This window comes from Periplaneta americana, chromosome 1 (genome assembly GCF_040183065.1).
Source record: "Periplaneta americana isolate PAMFEO1 chromosome 1, P.americana_PAMFEO1_priV1, whole genome shotgun sequence".
In the NCBI taxonomy this organism is placed as follows: domain Eukaryota; kingdom Metazoa; phylum Arthropoda; class Insecta; order Blattodea; family Blattidae; genus Periplaneta; species Periplaneta americana.
Window position 1 is genome coordinate 77,118,574 of NC_091117.1, and position 24,022 is coordinate 77,142,595.

Sequence of the window (24,022 nt, forward strand, 5' to 3'; positions counted from 1 at the left end):
CAATGTAATGATCTTCATGTTCTTAAATACTGCAAGAAGTACAGTGTAATTTATCAAAAATTATGAAAGAGGGAAATAGAATATATTTGAGTAGAAAAGTACAAAATTCAGATAATGCAATTAAACCTATTCGTAATATTATTAAATTTAAACTTGTAGATATCCTAAGAAAGAAAATATTTTTTTCATTAAAACCAATGATTATAAAGTAGAGGATCCCAAATCTATTGCAAATTCTTTTAACGTATTATAGTATATAGTACAGAAATATTATTGACAACTTAAACATTCAAGATTTTGCAAAAGATACTGCAATTGGTTACTTAACAGATGTATTTAATAATTATTATTAATATATGTAATTAGTCAATAACTGCAACAGTGCTTATACATTCAATCATAACATGAATAAAATTGAATGCAAACACGTAGATAAAATAGTTAAAATTAACTGCAGGGGTGAGAATGAAATAATCCAAAGCCATACTTTTAACAAAAATTGTTTTTTGCGAGTGCATTTCTTACACATATGGGAAAGCTATTAATAAATTATTGTAATAATTACTCAACAAATGACATAGCCTAAGGACTCTAAACCTTTGTAAAAGTTTGTCTATTATTATATATTTTTTTAATTTCATTTTAATTGTTAGTTTTTAATATATATGCATTTACATTGTATATATGTGTGTGTATAAATGCATTCATTAGATTAACGTTTATAATATTATAACTTGTAATTTTGTATTGTTTGCGATCATTAACACTTAATCTCAGGACTTTGTAAAACTATATTTCAACGTGACTTAGCTATTTCAACGTTATTTAGACAAAAAAAAATTGTTGTGTAGACTAAGAATCGAACTCGCACTCTTCTACACAACACGCAGAAGTCTTACCGTCTGAGCTATGGAAACGACATGAAAGCTTTCCTTTCTGTGCGGAGTGTCGATCTAGTCATGAAGGTCCATTGTCGATTTAACTACACGATTTATGTATATATTTATCTTTTATTTACGTAATATTATCATATTTTTTGCAGTTTTTTAATTTAATTTCGGAACGATGCTAGTAACAAACCAAATAGCCTGAATTTAAGTAACTCAATATTCGTTATCTTGTGTATCGGTGCTATGGTCTCCGATCATGCGCAGTGTCTTACATCTGAGACTTAGGAATATTCAATCGTCTCATTCTTTTCCAGGGAAACTGTACCTGTCATGAGATACAGGTGTCGCTAGTTTCGAACCTGTGGTGTATTTCTAAACAAAAAAGTGTCCCGGCCCTGGATTTCGCTAGTACCGGTAGTTGTTGTCTTCATCGTCGTCGTCGTCGTCGTCGTCATCATCACCATCATTTCCACAGGAATACTTATGGAATGTCAGACATGAGTTCGAATCTAGAACGTTTACAGAGTAGACCTTACAATGAAATTGTTTAAATAGGAATAAAATATGACTTTATAAATGCAAAATTTGACGATAGCATGAAAATCATAACAGTGCCCTGGCGCCGCCCAGCCTCGAAAAATAGTGCGCACAGATAGCGGAAGAGTATTTGAATTTTTAAAAAGTATGTTTTTAAATTACGAATGATATTCAGAAATGATTATATAGGCCTTATGATTTAGCTTTAACAAAAGGATGGTGAATTAGTAACAGCAGGGGAAACTAAAGTATCCGCATGAAAGCCACTTTCAGACTATATCTTTCACTACAAATTTTACACATTAACATGGCACAATGTATTGGCTGGTTCACTGAGCTTCAGTCGGCCAAAAGAAAGATTGCCAAAGGGAAATTTATCCAGTGAATCTGTGAATTCTGATTTTTGGAACGATTAGAATGGAGAGTAATAATAGTAGTAGTAGTAGTAGTAGTAGTAGTAGTAGTAGTAGTAGTAGTAGTAGTAGTAGTAGTAGTAGTAGTAGTAGTAGTAGTAGTAGTAGTAGTAATAATAATAATAATAATAATAATAATAATAATGGTAAAAATTAATTAGTGACACAGTAGGATTAGGGAAACCCCATACAGCTTGGACAACCGTAGTAAAAGCCATGAATTGGAAGAAATCGAACTGCTACCACATCCGGCATATAGCCCTGATCTAGCGCCTTCAGATTGCCATCCCTTTCGATCCATGGCCCATATCATGCGTGGAAGAAATTAATGCTTGGAAGCCATTATTATAACCCAATATATTCTTGGTATCAAAAACAAGACACTGCGCACTGATACCGTTGTGGGATAGCAAACCTGGCTGAAAGGTGGCTCAAGGTCATAGAATCGAATGGCTTTCACTTTGAAGATCAGATTAATTTCTTGTCACAACACACTCCAACTAAGATTTTGTATTCCAAAGCCGACATTACGTACGAGACAGTTTCTACGTATACGGTTGTCATCTTACAGACATTTTTATTGTATTTTCTGAGTAAAAATATGTGTAACTTGCGTTTTTAACATAAAAACCTGCTTCATACATACAGTATATACTTTACATACATACACTACATACTTTACATACATACATACATACATACATACATACATTTTTATTTTAGTAGGTTATTTTACAATGATTTATCAACATCTTAGGTTGAGATGAAGGTGATAATGCCGGTAAAATGAGTCCGGGGTCCAGCACCGATAGTTACCCAGCATTTGCTCATATTGGATTGAGGGAAAACCCCGAAAAACTTCAACCAGGTAACTTTCCCCGACCGGGAATCGAACCCGGGCCACCTGGTTTAGCGGCCAAACGCGTAAACCGTTACTCCACAGGTGTGGCCTACATACATACATCGGCCTAGATCAGCAGTGATTTATTTTATCAGCCCAACTAATATTTGAAACAAACTTCTTTATTAAGCGAATACTTCTAGGTGTAAACATTCTGGCGGTGCTTTCAAATATTTCTCTTCGTCATTGCGTAGTTTTTGTCGTGGTGGAATAACTTCAATTGCAGCGTCAGCAACATCAGTCATTATTTTTATCCTCTAAGCGAATTCACGTCTATTTGCTAATTATGCTTAATTTTAAAGAGTCTCTCTTGTATATAGGATTCCCCCGTTTCTTCCACTCCAAGGTCTCATTAGTCACGTCAGATACCTATTCGGCTATGGAATACACAGGAAACCTCTACTCAATTGCAAGGCCACGTTTTTCGATCACTTTCGTTTTGTTTTTGCTTTCTTAATAATTATAACTTGCTACACCTTCAAATTTAGTTAATTTCACTTCTTCAGCCGCTACCAGGGTGCAAATTAAGATTTCTGATGAGCGGGATAGAATTCTAGATAGAGAATACCATACATAAAATTATTATTATCCTCATTCGATACGGCTCAACGCTTGGTCGCACTAAGTTGCTTGTCTTGCATCTTGATGATGATGATGATAATAATATTAATAATAATAATAATACTAATAATACTACTACTAATAATAATAATAATACTAATAATACTACTACTACTAATAATAATAATAATACTAATAATACTACTACTACTACTAATAATAATAATAATAATAATAATAATAATAATAATAATAATAATTATTATTATTATTATTATTATTATATTATAACATTATTATTATTATTATTATTATTATTATTATTATTATTATAATATCCATGAGCAGGCTTAAGTTAAGACGTGTAATTCCTAAGTTTTCAGAAAAGTAATCTAAATGCGAGCTGAGGAAGTGCATCTTTAGGGACATATTAATGCACCAAGAGCCTGGTAGCTCCGCAGGAGTTTCTCAACACCTTGTTCGTACTCTGAGCTTCTACGGATACCCATAATAATCGACTTCAATGCGGGCCAAGCATTACTCTCTTTATTCCTTATTATGATCATCGAATTTAGCATCATTCATAAGCTCCCTGATTTGAAGGCCATCAAAAATACCTGCTGTTAGTTTGCCCTCATTGACACGTGGAAATTTGTGATCTAGGAAAGCAAGAGCTCTTTTTTCTTTGTTTAGTGTCTTGGCAAATTTGATGTGCAGTGGCGAAAGTAGAGTTTTTGGGGATCCACGAGATCTTCTGACAGAGCGCTGTGTGAACCTGGTTTCAGGTTAGTCTTGCTTTTCAGAAGCGTTGAAGAAATTGTAGCACACACGAAATACGAAAGGTTTGTCCTGATCACCAATTTTGACATCAAAGTAGGCATGATAATCATACATTTTCCTCGCAAAAGGAGTGATTTTAAACTTTCGATTTGGCATAGTGACTTTACTACAAATGGAGTCAAATTGGTCAGGGTGAGTCTTGCACTTTCCATTTATTTTGTAAGAACGTTCCTTAAATCAGTCTCATCAGTGAGAAAGCTCAAGTCAGACTACATGGGGCTGCAAGAAAGAAGTTGATTTTACCCCCGTCTTTCTCTCCTACTGAGTTGCCACTATACAGAGTTGCAAGCTATGGCCCGTGTCTCAAGTGTGATTTTCAAGGTCTGAAATAGTAATACAATTTCTTGAAAAGGCCCTTTCTTCCAAATTAACTGTATTTATGTACTGTATAATATATTTAATGTACATTTGATGTGAATTTAAGTCTGTTTTGTGATAGTAAACATCACATTTTCTTACCTGTTGTATGTTTTATTTCTGTAATTACATACTAACTAAAATCTTGAATAGTAAATAAATCTGACCTGATTGAGCAAAATGAGTTATATTTTTGAATTCAGCATGCATGGAACATGAAAGATCAGTTATAAAATCCTTGACCTTAGAAAAAAGTTTTGAAACGCAGACCAGAATACATCAATATTACTTTATACTGTACTTTATAAAGTATACTCGTTTTAAAACAATTAAATTGTGTGAGGGGGGGACAGAAGTTATCCTGGCAGTGATGTTAATATGAATATATGAGAGGGGGATACGTTTTCAACAGGGGTAAGTCCCCCCCCCCATTCCGCTCGTTAATTTGCACCCTGGCCGCTACAATTTCATTCTATCTCCATTAAATAATAATTAACGTATCGTATAATTCTTGTTGTTTAATGTAAATGTCGCCCATTACTGCCAACAAAGAAAACTCACCAAGTGATAATAGATTTTCACAACGATTTTTCCCTCATAAGTTCCATTTGGAATAAAAAATCTCCCTATAAATTTCTACATCCAGAGAAGGGCTACCCTTCGAAATATGATTTTTTAAAGTAATCGCTTGACACCTCACATAAGTCTCATATCTCCATCGTCATCGTGAAGAAGAAAATGTGTAAGGCCTCAAATGTTTATGTGCATTGCACTCAAAATTGGGGGAGCTTATGAAAGCTCTTCAAGTTGTTTCAAGAAACATAGCCTACTTTTCATATGTGAGTGATCATAGCATTATTTTGGTAGACTCGAGGTAGACAGGCTATATCAAGAATAACCCCAGAAGGTAAAACGGTGGAAGTTGTTAACAATTCCAAAGCACACAGTTCCGACTGTTCAACCTCTTGACGTTTATGGCTTTAGACCTTGGAAAAATTTAATTTGGAAGTTTTCCGACAGTGTTTTGCTACTTGGCACAAATATTATATTACATTAGAGAGATATAATATGATAAAATTGCAGTCCTTAACACATATTCAGTTTTTATCTCCTAGATATGTAAATTTGATTAAATATTACTAGTATAAATCCGGAAACCTTAACAATAAACCTTATTAATTCGTAATTCCTGTATAATTTTGTTTCCATGTTGATGTACGGAATTGGTCTAAAGCTGAAAGCGAGGAACTTATTTTTCTGAAATGTTCGTGGTGCAAAGTTCCACTGTGTTTTGAGCAATTTTACAACGATTTTCACTACTGTGATCACTACAGTGAGTAATTTAAGGTATGCTTACATTTCCTTATCATTTCTTCATAGATTATTCTATAGTGAATTTCATGAGTATTATACAGTGCGATCCAAAAGTCCCTCCGCAACTCCGTTATAGTAATCCTGTAGACAGCTGGTACGTAATCTTGTAGAAAGTTGACACTTCCCCATTAATTCCGGTTTGACAACCTTACATCCCCAGTCAATCATATGCTTAGCGGTCAGTGCTGCCTCTTGAATTTTCTGCCTAGTGGATTCTCGGCTGTGCACCGTGGTTACAGAAGCACTGGGGAGAAACTTCTCGCTCGCACTGTATATCTGATATGTTGTTTTCATAACTTATATTATTTAAGTAGATTTTGACAGTTCGGTATACAGCTGGATGACATTTATTGCCTGATATATTCAACACATAGCACTGTTTGTATTAGCTGTTATAGCTCTGGTTTGAAGAATTTGAAAAAAAAATCGAGAACTAGGCTTTCTCCGGATGTAGAAATTTATAGGGAGGTTTCTTATTTCAAATGGAACGTATAGGGGAACAATCGTTGTAGAAATCCATTATCACTTGGTAAGCCTTCCTTGTAAGTATATTCTGCAGTCCAGCGATGACCAACTGGCCTTCCGCGGTCCACATTCATTTACAGAGTAAACAGGTTGTGGATGGCTGAGTTTATTCCACCCGATCACATTTTGATGTCCATGGCAGGAACTACCTACATTATATTTTTCTCAATCGTTGGATCGGCAGGTATGGACCTGTATTATGACCACCACGATCACCCGATTTACTTTTGTGAGATGAAATGAAGTCTGATGTACGAAACCCCGATAGAAACGGCAGAAGAACTGGTTGTCCGCGTTGTCAAAGCTGCAAAAATTATTCGATAAACTCCTGACTGAGCGTATCAGTCATTTGTACGCAGAAATCAATTGTGCAATCAATTAAATGGAAGGCAGTTTGAACACATCTTTGAATAATATTTTTTTTCACGTCATCACTTATGCATTCAGGGAATTGGAGTCACAACACCATTTCTTAACAACATTTATGAACTCATAGCGTCGAAATTACAAGTCTCAAAGGTTTTTGTCACATAAAAAGGATATTACTTGTTTTACCTCTTCCATCTTTTTTTGAGTTGGTTATTTAACGACGCTGTATCAACTAGTAGGTTATTTAGTGTCGATGGGATTGGTGATATCGAAATGGTATTTGACGAGATGAGGCAGAGTATTCGCCATAGATTACCTGACATCCGCCTTACGGTTGAGGAAACCCTCGGAAAAAACCCAACCAGATAATCAGCGGGAATCGAACCTGCGCCCGAGCAGAACTCTGTATCGGTAGGCAAGCGCCTCAGTCGACTAAGCTACGCCAGTGGCTCTCTCTCTCTCTTTCCTGGAACGTTGTGAATGCAACTTTCTATACACATTAGGATGTAATAACATTTCAGCTAACAGTTCTATTTACAAATATTTGTCCAATTTGACTCTCCAACACCACGTGCAATACCTCGTGTGCTTGCATTCGTATCCTCTTTCATTATACGCAAAATAGCTTCTTCTTCCTCCGAAACTTCATTTGGTTTCCTAGCCGTGGAACTACAATTCCTGTATCTCGAACCTTCTGAGCCACATGTCCATTGTCTTTCTCACAATTACATTACTGACCTGTTCCAACTCATATTTACAATGGGCTATTTCCGTGATAGACTGGGACTTCGTTTGACTGTGACAGGTTCACATTTTTAACATCTGTTGTAAAGTTTGGTTAGTGATAGTGTTTTGTTTAGTTTTATGCCCTACTCAACATGATTTTACATACTTATTTGTCTCAAGTTTGAAGTTCTTGAAACAATTGTAATAAATAGTTAAAACACACGAAACGAGTGGATGGGTAAAATTTATACGCATTCATACGTAAAATTTAATGGAGTTTCAGAATATGTTGGGTGACCAGACGTACTCTTTTCTCCGGACATGTCCTCCTTTTTAGGTCTTTGTCCGGGGTCCGGGCGAATTTTTTAAAAATCAAGAAATGTCCTCCTTTTCATAACTTATGTGCCTGATATTTTGAAATTATCTGATTTGAAGCATTTTTCAAGTAATTTGCCTGAAGGTGGCAGCAGTCTCGACGGAATATAGGCTACTGTTTGCCAACGATTATAACTCTCTTTGCTCCTCCTTGTTATGATCGTTGCTCACATGTAGCTAGTAAATCAAGAGATCGAGGTGCGAATATAAATCTGAATAGATATTTTCTGTTCTCTTTAATAATTGTTCCCTTGACTTTCCTATGTAGCTAACAGTAAAATCGTTATTATTTTTTTTTCGTAATTATTGTGTAATACAATAGATATTACCATACTTTTAAGCATGATATGAGCCTAAATCTGTACTGTAAATATTTTGTATTAAAATAGATCTTGTCCACACCTGTGGAGTAACGGTCAGCGCGTCTGGCCACGAAACCAGGTGGCCCGGGTTCGAATCCCGGTCAGAGCAAGTTACCTGGTTGAGGATTTTTCCGGGGTTTTCCCTCAACCCAATAGAGCAAATGCTGGGTAACTTTCGGTGCTGGACCCCGGACTCATTTCACCGGCATTATCGCCTTCATTTCATTCATAGATGTTGATACAGCATCGTAAAATAACCCAATAAAAATAGATATTGACGTAATTTGAAGTATAATATAGGCCCAAGCCTAAATCTAAGTAGGGTCTACATATTTTCTGTCCTCTTTTTTCGAACAATATCCTCTTTTTTGAAACTTTGTGTCCTTTTTTTATCGATGTGTATCTGGTCACACTAAGAATATGTAAGTTTTAATACAGAGTGGCATTTAAAAAAAAAAAATTTACTCTCACACCCTGCATGCCTGAATAACTTTTTTCGAACATTGGTATCATTTTGTATGGTTTATCTCTAGGAGCTTTTGTACAAAACTTTTTTTGTAAAATTTAAATTTAAGAAGTTATTAGCAATATTTCATACTTATTGTTCACTCTGTATAATACTGTGTGATACAGAAGTCAGTTGACAAATAAGAAACATTACTAATTGTAAAACTGAAATAATTATTGTACAAAGTAACATAATGACGTGTTCCCTCCAAGATGTCCGTAATCTGAGTGATGTTTTTCATTATTAGATTGGCAGTTTGTGTTTTGTTTCCTTTAATGTTTGAAGCTATTGATTTATTGAGTTGAGCAAGAGTTGAAGAAGATATATATATATATATATATATATATATATATTCCCCTTTTGTATACTAGAATTCTCCACCTTTTGTCTCCTTATCAGTTTTCCTGAATTAGTTTGTGTGGAATATGTAAAATGAATAGTGTACATAAATTGAAGTAGTCCATGATACGGTAAACAATAATGCTACAGTTTGTGTTTTGTTTCCTTTAATGTTTGAAGCTATTGATTTATTGAGTTGAGCAAGAGTTGAAGAAGATAACACTTATTTAGTGATGAGATAAACTGCTCTTTTGTGATCACTATTCGACCTGTGATTGCTCATTTATAATCACGGTGATCTTAGACAGTGAAACAGTGATTGAACTACGAACTTGTTCTAGGTGAACATTAAACAGTTCATTCTTCCCCGCTCATCACACTGTCTCACTGCGATGTTTCAATGCTCTCGATATTTCGCACATGGTAGAAGAGGGCGAGAAAATGTTTAGGTTATGTGTTTGTACTGCACAGAAGTCACAAGTGTAAGCACAACACTGAGGTGTAAATATAGGAGTTTCATTATTTTAAAAACAGATTAAAGGTTTTAAAGTCAATATTCATTTATTTTATTTATTTATTCATTTAATCTAATGCTGTAGACCAGCAGTGGCGGGAACGTGACTCGCGAGACATTGCGGCTCGCAGTGATAGCTGTGCATTTCGCTTCTAACCTCCGCCAACCCCCACCCTCTCACTCACTGGAGTCGAACTCCGTTCCATTTGTATTTGTCTCTGACCTGCGAGTGGCATATGTCTCTCTCGAAACCATGTACGAAAGTTCCAAGTAGGATGGGAGGACGCATTTTTATGAAGTCAATATGATGAGAGAATATTAAATGTATGATTTGTTCATAAGTATTACGAGGAAAACGGTTGTGTAACATAAAACGGCACTATACTACATGTTACTTATGAAACATTAAAAGGTTAAGTGTTACTGTTGTTGTTATCATCATCATCATCATCATCATCATCATCATCATGGTTTCTATCGGGGTCTCGTACATCAGACTTCATTTCATCTCACATGTAAATCAACTCTCATATGGAGAATTGCTGGACAGCACTGTAATGGACTTCCTGTATGATTTGCCACTGAACAAACGGATAAGAATGCGATTTCAACAATTTGTAGGCCTATTCATTTTACGTATTCCACAGAAATTAATTCAGGAGAATTCTAGCGGTACAAAAGGGGAATATGTACTGTCAACCTAACCAGTACACATGAGAAAGGTCACTCAGATTACGGACATCTTGGAGGGAACACGTCATTATGTTACTTTGTACAACAATTATTTCCCTTTGTCAACTGACTTCTGTGTCATACAGTATTTAAAATAGAATTGTGGGGTTTTCACTGGCATATTTCTTTACAATTATTTTTTCGGTCAATTTTTAGACACTGTATAAAAAGCTGAAATCTCTGGTCACCAGACTCACCGCATTGTTTAAGGCAGAAATGGGACACAAAGCATGGACCGACATCAATGCTAGATTAGTAACGCCATCCTACATACGCAGGGTTGATCATATTAGGAAGACTAAATGTAGAAAACAAAGAACGGACGTGGCAAAATTTTCCTTCGTTAACCGCACAATAGCAGACTGGAACAGCTTACCTGCGGCAATCTTTCAGGATGGTCCTCTCAAAATCAATACATTTGGAAAGGTTGGGAAGATTAGACTGAAAATGTAATTGTAGGTGCAGTATAATTAAGTTGTGTCATGTAATTAATTAAGTTGATATGTAATTAATTAAGATGATATGTAATTAAGTTGATATGTAATTACTTAAATTGGTAATAGTTGGGTAAAAAGAAGTACTTATAAGTTAGGTTTACTTTTGCTTATTGTAGGCGTTATTATAGCATAGTTTTTATTTATAATCCTAGGTTTATTGCATCTATTTCTTTATAGTTAGAAGTAAATTATTTACGTTTATTTTATTTTATTTCTTTTTTATTCCTGTAATTATTGTATGGTGTTATTGTAAATTTACGTTTATTTTATTTTATTTCTTTTTATTGCTGTAATTATTGCATTATTGTAATGGTATTATTGTATATTATATATCACTGCCAGTGGGTATATACCCAATTGTAGTGTACACACACACACACACACACACACACACACGTCAGCATAACTTTTGGGAACTGATTGGAACAACACAAGATAGGTGTAAGACAAGGTACACACAATTTGAAGAGACTACAAATATGAATTAAAAACTCCTCAGTTTATTTAACTAAATAATAAATACAGATTCAACATTATTCAAACCAGACTAGATTGCATATACGTGAGAATAATATAACAAAAACATTATTTCATTTTGGTTCTCTCTTTTCACCGACATACTAATTAACAGTTTTAAAGGTAAAAGAAGGAAATTTCTCAAATTTGTATAATAATAAAATTATTCTATTCACACTTTTACTCCCTGAATTCAGCTGAGAAACATTCATTAACCATATAAATTTATAATATTTACAAAACTATTACGTGTTAAAAGGAATAGACCGAAACGTATACGCAGTAAATTATGGTCTAAATATAATACACATTTATAAATCTCTTTACCCTCTTCAAATATAATTAATCATTCTCAAGTTTCTGAGAAGAAATATTCTATTCTTGCCTAATATTTCATGTGCACTCCTTATCATCTCATTTTCAGATTTTTTATCAAATATTGCAATTAAAATTTTTTACTTGAATGTCCACTAATTTGTTTTAATGTGAGACTTAACAAATAACACTAATATCAACTTTAGCTTACCTCAGTAAAAAGTTAACAGTTAATACAATTCTAAATTAGGAGGAATTCAGTAATGAATTACTGAGGAAAAGTGTAGCTTGAACATTCGTCAAGGATGGTGAATTATACAAAAACTCGAAGACAAATCTTCATCCTAAGTTGTTCACCTCCTTCGAAACGTGTTGCATTTTAGCAATGAAGAGCAAATAAGCCACATACAGTACTTTGCATTATTCCTTGCTTGTCTGAAGGATAAGGAGGAACACAGCCAGCGCTTGGAAACTTTCTCGTCGCACAAATGGAAGTGGAGCCAGTGACCATACTACTCGTTTTCCTTCTTGCATCTGGGAACGTACTTGCATTCGCCTCGAACGCAAAACAAGTAGTGCATGTAGCATACTTCTCCAGACGGACACCACCAGTTGGAGCAGTCGTACTCCTGGGCGCCTTGAACATCGGGTACTGCAAATACAAAGAAGTCGTCAATGTGCGCGGTGAGCAGAAATGATTCTTGTTTCCTCAATGTACCAAGAACGGACAGCAAGCAGTATCTTGTATTCACTAATTCACTTCATTTTCCATACAGAAAATAGTTTCAATATCGCTCACATTGAAAAGAGGTATCTCTAGTCGTGCATTTTCTCGGGAGTGTAAACCTAACTTTAGACTATGAAGCATGACAAACTGGTGCAGGAAAAGAATCACAAGTCTACAACGAAAAGTTGAAAAGATTTAGCCTACTTAGGATTAATTGCTATTAAATTAAAAAAGAAAGAAATTAAGACACAGGGAGGAAAGATTGGAAATAGTAGAGAAAAAGGTTGGGGGGAACAGAAAAAGGAAGGAAGGAAAGAGTATATAAATATGAAACAAAATAATAGAAGAAGGAAGAAAAGGGTAGAAAAATACGAAAAGAAATAGTAAAAAAAAAATGGGAAGAGCAGAAAATATGCAAGGAAAGAGTTGAAAAAGTTGAAGAAAAGAGTAGAAAAATTGCAAGGAATATAGTAAAAAAAAATATGGTGGGAAAGAGTAGAAAAATATTGTGGGAAAGAGTAGAAAAATATTGTGAGAAAGAGTAGAAAAATATTGTGGAAAAGAGTAGAAAAATATTGTGGGAAAGAATAGAAAAGTATTGTGGAAAAGAGTAGAAAAATATTGTGGGAAGGAGTAGAAAACTATTGTGGAAAAGAGTAGAAAAGTATTGTGGAAAAGAGTAGAAAAGTATTGTGGAAAAGAGTAGAAAAGTATTGTGGGAAAGAGTAGAAAAGTATTGTGGAAAAGAGTAGAAAAATATTGTGGGAAAGAGTAGAAAATATCGTGGGAAAGAGTAGAAAAATATTGTGGAAAAGAGTAGAAAAATATTGTAGGAAAGAGTAGAAAAATATTGTAGGAAAGAGTAGAAAAATATGGTGGGAAAGAGTAGAAAAATGTGGAAAAGAGTAGAAAATATGGGAGGAAAGAGTAAAAAAATATGGAATGAAACAGTAGCAAAATATCAAAGTAAAGTGTAGAAAATGGTGGAAGGAAAGAATAGAAAAGGATGGGAGAAAAGAGTACAAAAATATGGAAGGAAAGAGTATAGAAAGTTGAAAGGAAAGAATAGAAAAAGATGGAACGAAAGAGTAAAAACATATGGAAAGTAAGAGTAGAAAAAGATGGAAAGAGTAAAAAATATGGAAGGAATGAGTAGAAAAATATGGAAGGAAAGAGTAGAAAATATGGATGGAAAAAGTTGAAAAAATGCAAGGAAAGAGCAGAAAAAGATGAAACAAAAGTGTAGAAAATGATGGAATGAAATAATAGAAAAATATGGAAGGAACATGTAGAAAAAAGATGAAAGAAAAGTGTAGAAAAGATGGAAGAAGAAACTATAAAAATATGGAAGGAAAAAGGAGGAAATGATGGGAAGAAAAGAGGAGTAGAAAAGGATGGAAGGAAAGAATAGAAAAATATGAAATTATGAAACTTCTTAAGATGTAAATGTGTAGTATGTAATCTTTTTAATTGTTCGCACAAAGAGAGGGTTAAATTTAACACTGGTACACTGAACACCTTCAGAATTTAAAAATTAATCGATAAGTGGGTTTATGATACTAAAATACGATATGACAATGAAGTTCACGAAACTAAATTGATTTTTTATAAATTACTTTTCAAATATTTGATTAGCGCATTTATGGTGAACTACTATTTAATTCTAAATCACTGCTATCACTTCGATCTGGTATTGCACTCGTCGATAGTTCGTTAACACTTCGTAGCTGAACCGGGAAAGAGAGTTTACAAATGACTTTTGCCTTGTCATGTATTCTCGCACTCATCTCAGTCTTTTTTTTTTTTGACTCAATTTTCACTTGCACGCTTTCACATCACGCTCTCGTTCGTTCAGCCCCAGATATCGGTATATTTTCTAGTACAAAGCTCCCCAACATTGTAATTTCAAGCCCTAGTTTCGACTGTAAAACGTCACAACACTACACAGAAGACTTACTGCCCTTAGCCAGTGCCACTACCACTAGCTTGTACACTAGTTTTGTGTGAATTGGTGGAAAACCACAAACATCGCTAGCTTCACTTGCTCTATAGCATACTCGTACAAGGTAACCCCTGGTGTAAGCAACCAGCAGCGCATATTCTTTAAGGTCGTTTTTTCCTATTTTATATGGAAAGTAATTCACCTTACCAGAGCATGCTTGACGTGCAATATCTCCTAGTACTATAGGCGTTTGAACACCCATGCTCTATAGGCCTAAAACAATACGGACACAATTGCGTAAAACCAGCAAAGCTCTCTTAAAACGTCCGTCACAGAATGTTGTTTTACAGCATAGGACTCGTACGGAGTCCAAGGAAGTTTCGTCTCTGTTTTTTAAGGTCATGACTACCTAATGAAACACGCGTTTATCATAATTTAACTTATTATTCGTTTAGAAAAATATTACATTACAATGACAACCAACTTTTATGGGGTCTATCAACATCAGAAGAAACATTTATTGTCAATCTGAAACCGAAGAAGGAGATTTTAAGAGGTACTAAAAAGAAAATTCGATAATTAAGAATTTTAGTACTAATTTCAGAAAGATTAAAACTCCCGAAATTTTAAGTGGAAACATTTTTGTGACTTTCTTTCATGCTTTGTATTTGAATATCCATCGTAAATTTTCTTTAGAGATCAAAGATTATAGCTGTAGCTACTTCAATCCATTTTAAGTACAATTTTTATCTTCATAAAAATGCAATTTCTTGTCGTCTACTCAAAAATTAAAACAATAACTATGTATTTTTTATGTATTTCAGCCGCAGAACTTCCCTTTCAACAAGGTCTTTAATTTTTCACCTAGAATTATCAGAAAGTTGAAATGCAAAAACGCATATAACTTTCAATATCTCGTCCTATTAATCAAATTTAGGCTATTAGATTCTTTTCAATTAATCTATTTACCACTATTATTTCTATATTACAATTATTTAAGTAATCAGTAGTCTCGATTCAACCCAGTGTACAAAAGTGGGTGTAAACTGTTCTTTAATGTAGCCTACTTTTTATCAATGTGAAACCTTTCCGTTTGCATGTAACCTCGCTTAAAATTCATACACGGATAGCTACAAGTGTTAAAAACTATATTTTAATTTGTGAGTAGGTATGTCTGCGAAACGGGACCAATCCTACGAACAAAATAAAATAATTTTTTTAACATGACGTGTATCGTACACCATTTTTTTTTAGAAAGGAATCCTTTTTTCTCTCATTCATTCTTGACTCTATAGCGTCTATTAGTGATTTGTGATTGTGCTAATTGACTGTATTACATGTCAAACATGTGACGTTGAAGCTTGTGTTCAGGTTCCTGTCCACCTAGTCCTAATAGTATTTTATATTTCAAAGATTGGCTAATTAATAACCCGGCACACTCGCAATTAGAGTCACATTCATACAAATTTCCACACTACACACCCAGGGAACTTTTTTTCTCTTTTCCCGAAAACTGAAACCAGAATCGAACCCGGGACCTCCAGATTTATAAGATTTATTTCTGACCACCAGATCATGTAGGCAGTCAAAGGAAAGCAAAATATTGACTGCCAATACTAAACGTAAGACATAAAAACACATTCCAGAAAAAGTAAAACATACATTTCAATAATCTTGTCCTGATATTGTAGGATACGTTCTTGTGAAGTCTCAGGATCGTTTTCATCAACGCCGGTAAATTTACTGGTTGTCTTAGTTTTCTAAAACTTGATTAAGAATATTATCTTGGATAATATTCAACTCTGTGTTCACCATACCATTTATTGTCTCAGTTTTCTAAACCCTAAATTTTGTTTCAATTCACTTTGATCCATAAAGTTCTCATCTTCAAACGAGCACCATCTATGTGGTACTACTGCTCGAAAGAGGAGTCCTTGGAAGAGAACCTGACTAGCACCATATGAACTCTTGATTACAGCAACAGTGAAAGTTAATGAATGTAAGTATATTAACGGTATAGTAGAATAAAATTATTATAAAGATAGTTTTGCTACCATAAAAAACTATGAAAGACGAAGAAAGGGGCCTAATATGACATACCAAGAGAAAAATCTAATATTGGTGCTCGTAAAAAAAACACATAAATGTAATTAAACAAACTGATAGTTACAACCAGAATTAAAAATGATAAGCTTGGTGGAAAAAAAAAAAATAGCGAAGAACTTCAATTGTAGTCACAATTATGTAGTACGTTATTTTATTGATGTAAGAAATTTTCTTCTGTATTCTTGGTCATTTTCCCCTCATATTTATCAGATGTTCCAATCGTCTACGGCGCCTTTACCGAGTTGATTAGCATACTACTTTTCATCTACAAGAGATCCGACATATTGAAAATTGACATATAACATTTTAATATATTATTAATATACATATCTTTTTCTTGCATACAATATTTTTATTTTCTTCACATTCTGCCTACTCATTAAATTTGACATAGGCTACTTATCGTTTGCATGCTATTAATTTGGTATAATATTCATTTGACATACTGTGTATAATGCACTAACATTTACAAAAATTAATATAACAAATTGTAAAGTAAAATTGTGGCCACATATTCTTAAGCAATCCAAAATGCGTCTCTCATCCTGATATCTTTGGGCTATAATTGATTGTGAACTATCTGTTTTAAGACTTCGTGTATTACCTTCAGTGATCGCTCGTCCTCTGCACATTGATTTCCTGATGCACAACCAATACGTAGTTCATTATTGCTGTTCGTTCTCTGCTTATGATATAAGGATTCCCTAAAACATAATTGTTGCCCCACTCTTGTTGCTTCTACAAATTCATCCTCCATAAATTTTTTTATTGCTGTTGATCGATCAAAATATTTAATCGATTAACTATTTGAATTAATCGATTAATCGATTTGAAAAAAAGCGTTTTAATATACTGTAATACACAATTTTTGTTAAATTTAACTTGTGTTCGGTGATAAGCATAAGTATTAAATGTTGTATATCTGTATATACTGTATCGCTATATTACAAGAGAAATAGTTTAATTATTTACTAACATAATTAATAATTTATTGTGTCAATTTCTCCGGGAATTTTTGAGACAAACACAAATAACAAAAAGTATGAAGACTCATCTAGTTAATACTGCTTCATCCAAGGTTTTAAACATGTGAGTGCATTCACATGCTCCGAATTAAGTGCCGCTGTACCTTTGGTAACAATGTTTCCTGCATCACTAAACACGAAAAACTTTTTTATGTCAAGCCCTTCTCCACGATCGTTCAATTTAAATCCAAACGTTTCACCGAGTTTACCTCTCAAATTTTCATATGACATAATGTAATTTACACTTTTCACAGAACACAGAAAACCGATTTTATTTCTTTATCAAACTACACACACAACTTTCATATACAAACTCAATACAGAAACTGGAACTGCAAAAGTACAGCGGTCGAAACAGAATCGAATTACAAAATTTTAGAAAGAGAAGAAGATAGTTACACTCTCACTTGCACACAGTGTAGACATGGCTATTTTATAATGGATGAAGGGGACGAATCCCAGAAAAGTATGTATTTCATATGCTAGGAAGATGAGCCGACAACAAGGTGGAAGTTTTCTTGGAAAAGCATAAAACTTAATAAGGGTTTCGCATTATGTTTCAACTTTCAATAGAGGTAGACTAGGTCACTGTCCTCATATTTCCATCTCTTTCTGAAGTGTTTGTGCAAAGGTTTTCCCTACGCTACCTGCTTTGCAGTTAGAAAATAACAGTACCATTGTGCTTTTAAGTAAACAATTTCCGAGAGAGGAATATTGTCGGAATTTTTAGTATGCGTTTGTATTAACAAAATAATATTTAATATCAACTACAACCATTTAATTTTAATCGACTCGATTATTCGATTAAATATTTTCGATCGATTAATCTTTTCAACAGAAATTAATGGATTAATCGATTAAATCCCACAACACTAATTTTTATAAATCCGAAACCTCTATAATTTTTAAGCAAGGACAAGTAACCTTAGAAACTACAACAGAAACTATTAAAAATGCACACAACATAATTACAGTAGAGTATGTCAAAATATGGTTTGTGAATGTAAAAATGAAACAAAGTAGTTATATGCTAGAAAAGAGTATACTTAAAGGTTGTGTCAAATTGAATTAGATGAAAAATAAATAAGCCAAATACTTGTATGTAAAATAGGTTATGTGTCAAATTACTTTATGTCAAACAGCAATAGGTAGGCCTAAAGTGCAGTATGTCAATCCACTCGGAATCCTACGCGCCATTTTCTGCTATGCCAGTTACCTTGGACAATCGTATTATTAGTTATATCTTCTGCGGATAAAATATATACTGATACAATATCACAAAACCAAGACGATAATAATTATGGTGGTGAAACACAAAAGAAGCGTTATTATAGTTTTTCGATCCAAGAACTTGTATAAAATAATTGAAGGGTTCAGAGTCATAGTGGGCCAAGCGCCATTTATTAAAAACGAAGAAAACAAGGGCTAAAATTAAATGATTACCATAATTTAATGAAACATATAGCAAGTAATATAAAGTATGCACATTAAAACTAAACGGCATGCCAATCTTTATTAAACTATGGTATTCAGTTAACTTTAAACCTTGCTTTCTCCGTTTTTAATAAATGGCGCTTGGCCCGCTATGGCTCTGAACCCTTCCATTACCGACGTTGACGAAAACGGTCCTTAGTGATCCTTCACTTATCAGTCGAGCTGTAGAGCCACGGTCGCATAATTCGTCGTATCTATTTTACTGCTAATTTAATTGCTAAGTATGTTTCTGCTGCTGTAATACTGTTTCAGCAAATTTGTACATTGATCTTATTATATAGATGTATAAATTATAGCACTTACCTGTAAGCAGTAAAACTGCGAGGACTGCAAATGTTACCAGAAGCTTCTTGCTTGCCATTGTTGTGGTTGAGACTACTGAACGAGTGCATCCAGGACGGCTTATATTTCCCGATGCAGCAGAAAATCTTGAGGAGGGGGGGACCCACAGCCACATATCTTGTTGACTTGTTGATAGACTACTTCCAGGAACGATGTCAAGTACCGGGTGCACGTAAAATGAGACGGGGGATCACTAAAGATCTGCTGCTATTGTACAGACGTCTTGACAGGTTCTGAGACACATTTTGTCTGCTACTTCCTAGTTAGTTCTGAGTCGATCCTTCATTGATCTGGTGTAATCCTACTTGGAGGAAGGTCATCGGCGTAGCTCAAGCGGTAGCGCGTTTGCCTACTGATCCGGAGCTGCGCTCGGGCGTGGATTCGATTCCCGCTTGAATTAATTACCTAATTCGGTCTTCTCCGAGGTTTTCTCTAACTGTGAGGCGAATATCAGGTAATCCATGACGAATCCTCCAGCATAAACAAATAATGCTTTAAACAATGCGTGAGTTAATAAACGAAAAAAAAAGGCTAGAATAGAAAAACCTATAGATAAAATACTACTCATTAAAAAACCTACATCTCGTCAAATCCTATCTCTCTCTCTTACCAATTACATAGACTCTAAACACAGTTTATATAAAGTCATCAAATGACAAACTTAAGAAAAAAAACTGAAGGATGAGAATTTTTCCCGGTTTCCGCCAACTTTACAAATTTAATTCCACAAACGCATCCCAGTCCATCACTGAATGAATCGGTGTAATTAAAATTTGGAAGAGTTGAGCGAAACGAAGATGGATAGTTAGATTTTGTTATCATTTGACCTCAAGTGCCACCAGTCAAGAGTAACGCACTTAAATTCTAAACTACATTGTAGTTTTAGATTTTGTTCTTAAGGTTGCCGTACGTCTCGAAAATCAGGACTGTTCCCTCGTTCGCTTTCCATTCTCCTCGTTCTCCTTGTAACCCTCTCGTTCTCCTTATATTCCCTTCTTTCTCCTTATATTCGCCTCGTCCTCCTTATATTCCCCTAGTTCTCCTTCTATTCCCCTAGTTCTCCTTTAATTCACCTCGTTCTACTTGCCCCCTCGATCTCGATGTCTTTCTCTCGATCTCGTTGCCTTCCCTTTGTCCTCCTCGTATTCTCCTTGTATTCCCCTTGTTCTTGTATTTCTCTTCTTCTTCTCGTATGCCCCTTGTTGTTGTATTCCCCTTGTTATCATTGTATTTCCTTTGTTAACATTGTCTTCCTCTTGTTCTCCTTGTATTCCTCTCGTTCTCCTTATATTCTCCTCGTTCTCCTTGTATTCTCTTATTCTTCTTTTATTCCTCTTGTTCTGATTTCATTCCCCTCATTCTTCTTGCCTTCTCCTTGTTCTCCTTATCTCCCCCACATTCTGTGCGCTGTTCAACACCCCTTTCTAAGTTAAGGCCCACAGTTGATTACACCCAACTTAGTTCTACGTAAAGATACAACATAGTAAAAATATGCACCTGTCAACAGTTGACAGCACCACCGACACTCAGTTCTGCATAAATATATGCAGCATAGTAAAGCTACATATGAGGAAGTGGGGAATGGGGAGACGTGACTCAGAGAGTATAGTACAGGTGATCGCACTCACACGTAGTTCTACATAAACATATATAGCATAGTAAAACTATGTACCTTTCGGTTCTTTCACACTTTGCCATACATGTAGTACCATCAAAAGTTTCGGAGAAACGAATGTATCCATCCGTTCCATCGTCAGTGAAGTTCAGGAAAGAGAGACGTGTTTATTGGTTATACAATATTCTCCAAAGCTGGTCGATACGAACGTCCGAAACGCCAGATATGTCTGCATCTAAGACATTGTATACACAAACCCGAAAACTTCACACCTCATTGCTATTGTTTATTTATGCCACTAAGTTCAAATATGGAATACGCTGTCCTGTCCTATCATTATTTCATTTTTAAAGTTCTCGTCTTGAATACAACTTAACATTTCTAATTACAGGTATACGAGTTGTTTTCGTTTTTACTCTTTGCGTATTTTCTTCGAATCTGTGCTGCAAATAATGACGGTGTGAACTGTATATTAAACAGTGTGTCAGAGTTTGTTTGGCCACAAAGTAAAACGTGTAAAGTATAGATCTTAATCTCGTAACTATGTATCCTGTTGTTCCAGCCACAGCTTCCTTATCTTCATGCTCCACTGTAAAATATATATTCAGATAGCGTACTGGCTTGCATTACTGCATTCCTCGTTACACGATTCATTAATTGTTCTGGAACCTTTTACGCAATTTAGATGGAAGTCAACACAAAGAAAAATAATACTAAGAACGTTAGGCAATCTCTGTCGTCAGTTGAATTATTTATTATGGCAAATAATTAACATTACGAGTGTAGACTTACATGGAACTAAAGGTACTAAAAGTATTCACTAAGTAAGAAACAAAATAGTTTCGTTAATATTATGTCATAACAAGTTTAAGTTAAATGTTCAGTTGCAAGATTACATTGGATAATCGGAGTAGCTTATGGATAAAAAAATTGGACTTCTTAGAAGCTGCGCTCAGATATGGGTTCTTATCCCGTTTGGACTGATTATTTACCTACAGTCTGAGCATCAGGTTTGAAACAGCACTATATGAGGAAGTGGGGAATGGGGAGACGTGACTCAGAGAGTATAGTACAGTCCACAGGATTCCACATCGGATTCCTGTCGCGGTTTTAGAGCTGGTGTTAAGACAGTAGTCGGTTTTTTTTTAGAAGTTTTCATTTCACCTTCAATTCAAATAACATTAGAGTTACTACAGCGTCGTTAAATATTTCACCAGGGCATAGAAAATTCTCATTTCCTGTGAAAGACACCCCATGTAACTTTTTTTAGGGGAAGAAATTTAACAGAGAATTTCCAATGTTATCTATGCCCATGTGTATCATTCTCGATTAAAATTTGACCATGGTTAAGTCGGCACTTGACCATCTTCAACGCCAATTTGCGGAGTAACAATCTCGATCAAAGTTAAACAAGCGAGTTGATGATGATCAAATTTGATCACGGGTGTGGGACCGATTATCTTGAATTGAACGTGGTCAAGTCGAGAAAACCAAAATGGCGGCAAGATTTGACGTACTTGATGGAATTGAAGATGAATTGATGTATCTTGAACACGCAAATCACTGCGGAAATAACAGAACTGGTGTTATTGTAGAAAGAGTAAGTTTGTAGATGAATAATAAAAATGTTTTTTGTTTCTCAAAATAAACTAATGTTTTATATATGTTTCTGCTTTGGAAGATCGGGACTTTACTTTAGGACAAAATATTATTTAGGCCTAACTGTCCATTTTGTTAACATAATAATAAAGTAGGCCTAGTTATTATATGCCGGTAATAATATAGTAAAACTAAATGACCATTTTGTAGAATGCGAGATTATCACTTATTAGCTATAGATTTGCCGTTTGAAACTATTAGGACCTACATGACGTTTTGGACAATTAGGCTATTTACGATTGAATTAAGAGAAATTATACGGATATCTTCCTTTCCCTCTTACTCCAAAATTCCAACCTTGTGAACACAAAATAAATTGGTACTAAATACTTCCTTTTCGTATGCATGACGATGCGTATTCGACATACACAGACGAATTGCTTTTTTTTTTTTTTTTTTTTTTTTTGAAATAATTGTTAGCGAGGTATCCGTATACTGAAATTTTCCCAAATAAATTATTGGCACTGAAATGTGTCTTTTCGTAAGCAAGATGATGAGCATTCGACAAACACATACAAATCTGTTCTTTTTAGTAGCCTATTTCAAGATAATTGTCAGTGAGGTATCCGTATACTGAAATTTTCCCAATTATTATCAATAATATGAAATAACCACTGCATAAATTACGTTACAAATTATGTGGAATTATGTAAACATGTATAACTCATGTTGAATTTTGAGGTTAAATCCAACCAGGTAGCCTGCTTTTCTCTTAGAGAACTTCCGTCAGTACTTTTATTCTCTAATATGGATGCAGAATTGCTGACGAGTTCTAAAAGAATTCCCACTTCGAACTGTGAGAAGTTCGGTGCTCTTTTCTTTTTTTCTTCCAAGATTATTGAAACTTGTTATTTGAAAACTGCGAGGATGTTTGAAACAGTCCGACAAACAAAAACGAAGCGGTAATTGACAGAGTGCGTTCGTTCGCTGTTTATACGCGATAACCTAGCGCTCAGATGATTCTTCTCAAGCGAGCGTACCGTCAGCTGACAGTACTGAGTTGATCGAGGGAAAATGTCGGTGCACCGCATCTGTAACTTGATGAGTTTCTTCTTTGAGCGCAGTACATTGCTTTCTAGACTTCTTATCTTGAACACATCTTGTTTCGCAAAATTTCTTTATCTAGCTGTGAATCGTATTTCTACCTGGAACTTTAACGCCTGTTAATCTATCTTGAAACAATCTCTTACAGCCTGAGTCGATTCCGTACGTACATACGAATCATGCATAGCTACTCTTTGTGGAATAGACTGCCTGAAGTCAGCCACAGTTTAACACACACACTCTTGAGTAACGTCGTTTAAAGAACACGTGCTTATCCTGCGAAACTGTAACACAGCTTGACATGACATTACCTTCAGGCTGCGCGCTTCACAACCAGCCGTATGGCGGCGCTATTGCTGCGGACGGATGGGCCGAGCGCGCGGGTTCAATACTTACTGTTCATCCCGAAATACTACT

At 34.9% G+C, this 24,022-nt stretch overlaps 1 protein-coding gene across 1 annotated transcript in view; it reads right to left on the minus strand.

The window, feature by feature from the left end:
* LOC138696877 (keratin-associated protein 10-4-like) overlaps positions 1–24,022 on the minus strand; it is a 113,632-nt gene that overhangs the window by 88,987 nt on the left and 623 nt on the right. The gene's annotated exons all lie outside the window — the stretch shown is intronic.